This window comes from Schistocerca gregaria, chromosome 3, assembly GCF_023897955.1.
Source record: "Schistocerca gregaria isolate iqSchGreg1 chromosome 3, iqSchGreg1.2, whole genome shotgun sequence".
Lineage (NCBI taxonomy): Eukaryota > Metazoa > Arthropoda > Insecta > Orthoptera > Acrididae > Schistocerca > Schistocerca gregaria.
The window spans coordinates 240,519,472-240,527,000 of NC_064922.1; positions in this window are offsets into that span (position 1 = coordinate 240,519,472).

A 7,529-nucleotide genomic window follows, 5' to 3' on the forward strand; every position below is an offset into this window, starting at 1 on the left:
GCTTCACCCACACACACACACACACATACACACACACACACACACTCACACACTCACAGGCACGCACACGCAAGCACGTATACGCGTATCCGATAAAAATTGTACTCCTTCCGGTACAATAGTATAGCAATGCAAAAGGACGAATTGTACGAGAAGATGTTTCTACAAGGTTACATATTTGTACTTTCAGCTCAAGTATTTTCGTATTTACACACAAAGTAGTCTAGTTTCTGTGGGTGTATTAATATTTCCACTATTCATATCCCATCCTTCATTCAATTAAGTGAATATACCTACTGGAATGCATCATCGCCGATAACACTTTTCTTCGTCATTTTGCTATTGCTTTCAGTTTATCTTCCACACTAATCTTTTCAGTTTTGTTTTTAACTCACTGCTTTCCTAACAAAACTATTATTTCAGTTTCGAAGTAGGTAGTTTATCTTCTGCTTTTCTTGCACTACTATAAATTTGAAAAAGCATATTAACAACTTTTCATGTCTTAATTCTTCTTAAAGAGGAGTAGAAAACAATACAGCAATAACTGTCAGTTTACAGATTTTCTGTTACTTTAACATCTACTGCTGCCGGTAACAGTTTGCATCTTGTGAAATATTTCTGTCTGTAGGTCGTTTTGTCAATCTTAGCGTCCTCTGCTCCTGGCGGTGGCACTTTCTTATTGCGGAGCTGTTATTTTGTGCCGTGTTTATTAGGTCGTCGAAGTCCTCCTCAGAGGCTCTTTCCAGTGCTACAAAATAAATATGTAGTGTCATTTAAAAAAGAAAAACAAGGTCGGTGTTATACTTCGGCAACTATATACGTTAGAATTACTTACGTATGTTAGAAAATCCATCGCGTTGTCCGCTATAACTCAGCGAAAGCCCCATATAAATATACGCTATCTGAGCAAGTATCCGGACGCTACTATGTAATGTATGTAGTGGTCACTGGAAGTCAGAGGAGACGAAGTCGTCAGTATAAGACCAGGCAGCGACTATCGCGTTGTTAGTAGAGAAGTTGCAACGGCAGGAAGAGTCGTTCAAGAGAGTTCAATAACTTCGAACGTGACCAGTCTTTGGATGTCACCTGAAGAACAAACCCATCAGGGGCATTTCAGTCCCTTTAAAGCTGCCCCAGTCGGCTGCTTGTTACGTGATAGTGAAGTAGGAACGCTAAGGAGCAGCTAAACCAAGCTCAGGCAGACTGGACGTGCACAGGGAAAAATTGGAAATTTGTGATAATAACTATGGGACCAAATCGCTGAGGTCATCGCTCCCTAGGTTTACGCATTACTTAATCTAACTTAAACTAACTTACGCTAAGGACAATACACACACCCGTGCCCGAGGGAGGACTCGAACCTCCGGCGGCAAGGACCGCACGATTAGTGACATGGCGCCTGTAACTGCGCCGCCACTTCTCGCCGCTCTTATTATCATTGGCTGCCTAAGAGCGAAGAGAATCAACAGCTACTCCGACGACTACCGACACAAATTTTGACAAGAAGTATTTTCGTCGTACTTTGTCTCAAAAGAGACGTACGTGCAAACTACTATGGCAAATAGCAAAAGAAGCGGTATTGTACCTGTCATGGTAAAGTTAAAAAACGCAGTCGTTCGAAATTGTTTCAAAAAACACAATCCCTTCCGCAAGGTCGAAAGGATTGTAACATCTTTCCACATGAAAATTCCAGAAATTAGAGCCATGAGAGCAAGCGTTCCAGGAAGAGCAGAGTCGTATGAGGCTGGAACTACCGTGTCCCAGGACTGGCTGGATGGCGTGGAGTCTCGCGTTGTCGACCGCGGACGCCGTCCGCGGAACCCGCCCTTTATGCGGGGCGCAGGGACTCACACGCAACATGACGTATGCCACTCGCTGCACTCATGTTTCTTCCATATGACTGGCGGGACGCTTTCACATAACTTCCCTCCCTCTCCATTCTTTTTCTACTTGCCAGAAAAAATAACCTTTTTGGGCTCCCATTTCAACTAATCTTTTCGTTCACAGGGAGGGAGCCTGAGGAATGCCATTACCTCCATTTCTGTCTTTGGCACAGTAGCAAAATTCCTACCTTTCCACTTAAACAGACACTCAATTTCTCAGCCATATTCGCCAGTTATTGCTGAAGTAAATCAAGGTGTTATTCTGTTCCAAGACTCGACTACAGGGATATATGGTTTGCGGTTCAGTGGGCCCACCACAATTTTATCCGCAGAGCGAGGAACTCTGAGTTGAGTTCTGAATATGTTCTGTCGTGTGCTCGTCGGCGTGAAGGTGGGACATCCTGGGTTGAATGCAGCTGGTCGCTGTGTTTGCTGTTTCGTGAGGTACTTATGTTATTGGGGTTATTCGCAGGCACGGCCAATCCGCAAAGGTGTTTCGTTAAGCATTCGTGAGACATTTGCGTTTCATGACTAAATTATCACTGATTAACGTAGCGCAGTGGCTATCAACGCCGCAATTGAACCATTCGTAGTATTGCGGAAACCTTATAAATGATCTTCACTTTTATTCAATACCCTGCTGCTACGTCCACCATTTTATCTTTGCGCTATTTATATACAAGCGTGCATTGCTTAAGGGGCTCCGGAAATCCCATCTTTCCAATATTAAAATAGCGCTTATAGATTACATGATTTCTAGTAAAGTATTTGAGCTAGGAAATAGAAATTTTTACAGGTTTTTTATTGGAGTATTGACTACAGTTTAACATAGGAATTTTTAAAATTTGAGTTCAGTTGTTAGGGATTAATTTTTTTTCTATTGTTATGAAAATTCATTAATTTCTGTACCATTTTTGCTTATAAATTCAACAATATACATGTTTCTGTAAAAAATGCTGTTAAGTTACGCAGAAGGGACTGTGTAACAATTCCTGAAAATTTGAAGCAAGTTGATTTGATAGATCCTGACAAAACATGTGATTCGTGTGAAAAAATGAAACTTTTTGGAATGAGCGACAAAATTTGGATTATCTTACTAGCGCATTCTCGGTCCATGGGATGGACTATCTTCATCTTATGCAAACTCCTCCTCCAGATTCCACTTTTGCCTCCTCCTGTTTACTCTGCCTCGTATTTTCAGGCTATTTACAGCTCTGTCAGCAGCCCGAAGACGTACCTTGTCTAAAGCAAACATCGTTCGTACCATGTTGAAATCTATTTTCACTCCCATATATCGAAATATTTTGCACCTTACAACGCTACAATCACTGACAGTAGCAACAGCATCATACACTCCAAAGTGAAGTGTAAATATTCCAACAAACACAGTCTTAGGGATTCTGGACCATATAACACTATTTAAACTGTCATTCGGGTTTTGAGTTTTTCCTTGAACACACTTTTTCAACAGTTCAGGTGCTGCTAAGTCTCTGAAAATATGTTTTACCACCTCCATTACTACCGAGCGAGGTGGGGCATTGGCTAGCACATTAGACTCGCATTTTGGACGACGACGGTTCAATTCATCATAAATTGCTCCAGGCAAATGTCGGGGTGGCTCCTTTGAAAGGGCACTAGCAATACCAGTTACTTCCATTCCTCCACTACTGCCACTACAGTTAACTGTGCAATTATTTTCATGTGTACGTTATTTTTAGATATTACTGCTACATCTAAACCTTTCCCTGTATACTACTGGTGACAGATACAACACCATGAAGGGATGTGTCCCCTTTTATTCCAGGTACTACCAAATGCTGCAGTCAAGTCTCTCTTACCACTGTTTTCTATTACTGCCTCTTCCACAGATTTCTTCATAGATTCTATACAGATATCTTCTACTTTAATACTTTAGACCCTATAAATCTATAGTAGTTCATAATGCAGTAGCACCCTTACCAACTGCACGCAAGGCATGAACAAATCTATCGGTGTGTTCATACATTTTGCTACAATTTTCTTCATTTGGAGTTATTGTAAAACTGTTCCAAAAGGTGGTCATGTATGATCACTTACCAGACTTCAGTTCCATTTCTCTGGCAAGTCCTACGTGATTTCTTATAGAGCCTTCCAGAGAAACCTCACTGCACTGAATATATCTTACATAGCTAGCAAAAATTCCGTTGAGAACTGACACATCAAATATTTCATTCACATCCGATTTGCCCATAAAACATTCATGCTTGTCAGTAACCGAACCAAGCTTCCTCTGCGAAGTACTTTCTTTCTCACTTTCATTGCAATGGGCATGTGTACCAGCAACGTTAGATTTACATACTTGGTTTTGTTTGTGCTGATAACACCTACCTTTGGTTTTCCAGCATTTCTCCTTTTCTTAAAAGCTTTCAGTTGATTTCTAGTTACATTACATTTACCCATGATTATCCTTCAATGAAGCAGATACTTTAATGAACAGAATTCACTACGTATATTTTCAGGATTACAAAAGAGTAAATAAACATGAAACACACGACAATCGAGGTAGCGATATATACAGAACTATCATAGGTTAGCCATAACAGTTATTTTGTAACATTTATTTTCTCTCTCATCACTAAAATGTACATGAAGAGCATACAGGTTCATGAGTACAAGATTTGACAGTGGTTTAACAGCGCCACAGAGGGTCATGCCCATGCAGAACATATTTTAAAAATATTGTAAAAATAGTTGTAGTCTTCTGAACTAAATAAATTATATATCAATTGAAACGAAAACGTCTGTAGGTTTTTAACATGCAAAAAAGTAAAAACTGAACCTTTCATGATTTTGACCTTTTTCCGGAGCCCCTTAAGTAATTTTCGTTTTGTACTGTAATGAAATTGTGTTCATTACTTCATCACACGGGTCATAACGTTATCGGAAATAGGGCGTATTAGGATTTACTTTTAACAGTTATCGTAACTGAAGTTTTTTTTACGCCATTTTGCAAACGAGTGAGGTAGCGCAGTAGTAAGTACTGAAGTGACATAAGAGTGGTGCCTTACAAATCTCCTTTCACGTCTACATTTTTGGTGGTTTCTCTGTGGTTTATCTGGAAAAGACACGTCTTATTTCCTCCCCCATTCCCGTTCTGTCCTAACTCGCGCTCTATCTCTGATGACCATATTGTCTACCATACGTCGGACTCCTCTCTCCCTTCTTTCTTTTCCCAGTCTTACATTGTCGGAAGTGGTCACATTCGTTGCCGAAGTCGCAGGATACGAGGAACAGGTCAGACAGTTTTTAGCCGGTTCTTACCGTTATAAATCGAATACAAATTTAATAAATGTTAGTTACGCTTTTCTGAAGGTATTTTCACCGATGGTAGCCATTTACGGATGTGAAAGGAGGACGATGTGCAGTGCAAATGAGACGAGAATAGAACGTCTCGAAACATTGCGCTACATAAGAATGTTGAAAATTAGATGGGTAGACCGAATAGCTAATGAGGAGGTACTGAATTGAATTAGGGCAGAAATAATGAGATGACACGAGTTGACTAAAAGAAGGGATCGGTTCATATTTCACAACTTGAAGGCATCAAGGAATCGTTAATTCGGTTCCTGAAGGTAGTGTGTGAGGGTAAAACTGTGTCCCATGCCACTGTAGTGCCCTTAGTGGCATATTTATATATTGTTTAAAATTTTTGACTATATCTCTTATGTATTCAGGTGGAAAACGTTTTAATCGTGGTCTTAACATTCTGACTAGAGCGGTGTTGCTCGAATTTCCTTTTAACCACATGCGAGTATTCTTATGTATTTAGTTTGTAAAAATTAAGTGTTTGTTCTAATGCCTACCTGCTATTAATGTACCTTCCTGTGATATTGGTACGTAAGGTAACAGTTTCTTATGAAGAAGGCGCCCCTAGATGGCGTTGAAAACTAGTTAAAGAATTTTCAATTCTATTTGCATACGATTGGTTGGAAATTTGTGACATTGTAATTAATTACAGTTGCTGATCACAGTCATATTCAAAACATTAATTTAGAATCTTTTAAACTTCGAGATATGTTGACATGGAGGACATCTATGGTAACGCAGACTGAGTTTGCTACATGCACGAGTACTTCACACAAGTATCTGTGCGTGTAGCAAATTCAGTCTGCGTTACCATAGATGTCCTATATGTCAACAGATGTATTAAATTTAAAATATTTATAGTACGTTATTTAATATATTTAGGGTACATACTGAATTCGCTTAATGAAATGAAAAGTCAAAAACGGTAATATATGCCAGGACTCTTGCTATGACTCCTTTAGTTTTACGCCATTTTACGCCATGCAATACGCATATCCATATGTGATGTAACTCACGTAACTTTTTGAGATGAAAAATTCGTATCATCTGTGCCGCAGAGTATTATGGAGACCACAGGGTCTCCACTGATACTACACATTGCTCTTGCCAAAAGCCATTACATTATGTAGAATGTAGAAAGTATTTGTTCGTTAGTAAATAAATTAAAATTTCCATGCTTCTTGCAATTTTAGGAATTTAAATACAACTATAAAGTTTTTCAGTACCATATGCCCCTACGTTTGTGACGATGTGCCTTCCATTCTCAGACTGACGTTTCGAACACAATCAAGTTAAGATGCCGACTGCCAGCTCACGACTGAGCAACTATGCGAGTTCCGTCAATAACCGAAGCGAAGATGTTTAGAGTCAACCACGTTTCTCATATTGATATAAAGCTCTGGCAAGAGAGTTATAAATGCAACATTATGGAAGTTAAGGTCATCGCCCGTCGACTTATAGCGCATAGAGGGCAACTTCAAGAAGTCACACATTCTGAAGAAAACCGAACCTCACACTCTACACATAAGTTTCAGTTGCGTGGGAGGCGGTATTTTCTGTCTAATACATTTTAAGGAGTTTTCCTGTTCCATTTAAGAATGGAAAAATCCTTTTATCATTAGTTTCTCAGTATTCAGAGGGCGTTGATTCCGGAACTGTATGTTCAATTAATGAGATACCGCTCCATTCAATAATAAAAAAATTATTAAGTCCTTGACCAGTTTCAGCCTTTACGTCACGCCAGTTTCATGTGGATCTGAAACTACCGTTGTTAATGCATAATAACATGGATATATAAATATCTTACATATAAGGAAATGGAAAACATAGCATAGATAAATACAGAGGGTAAATTTTAAGTTGACAAACGAGAATAACGCAAGAAATAAGCTTCACACGAAAAAATGTGTAGAATCCAAAGTTGAATGTTTTCGAGCCCTCTGGAGGTGGGGCGGGAGGCAACTTTAAATTTTAAAATGGGAACCCCAATTTTTACTGCAAAATCAGATTCTACATAAATAACTACATAAATTTTGTCTTAAACATTTGTTTTGATTCTTGGTAGTTGGCGCTGTAATTCAAGAAAATTCATGTTCTCATTTTTGTGTCGAAAAAGGTTACCGATAAACGAAAAATATTTATTTACTTCTTAAATTTTGATTCGCTAAAACTAAAACTCTCCCTCTCTTTTCATAGGGTGGGGTCTGAGAGAGAGGAATTAGAGTTTTATAAATGTTGATCCAAATATTAAATTAATATTTGGGTCTTACAAATGTTGAGAGTAATTTTTTACGTATAAGA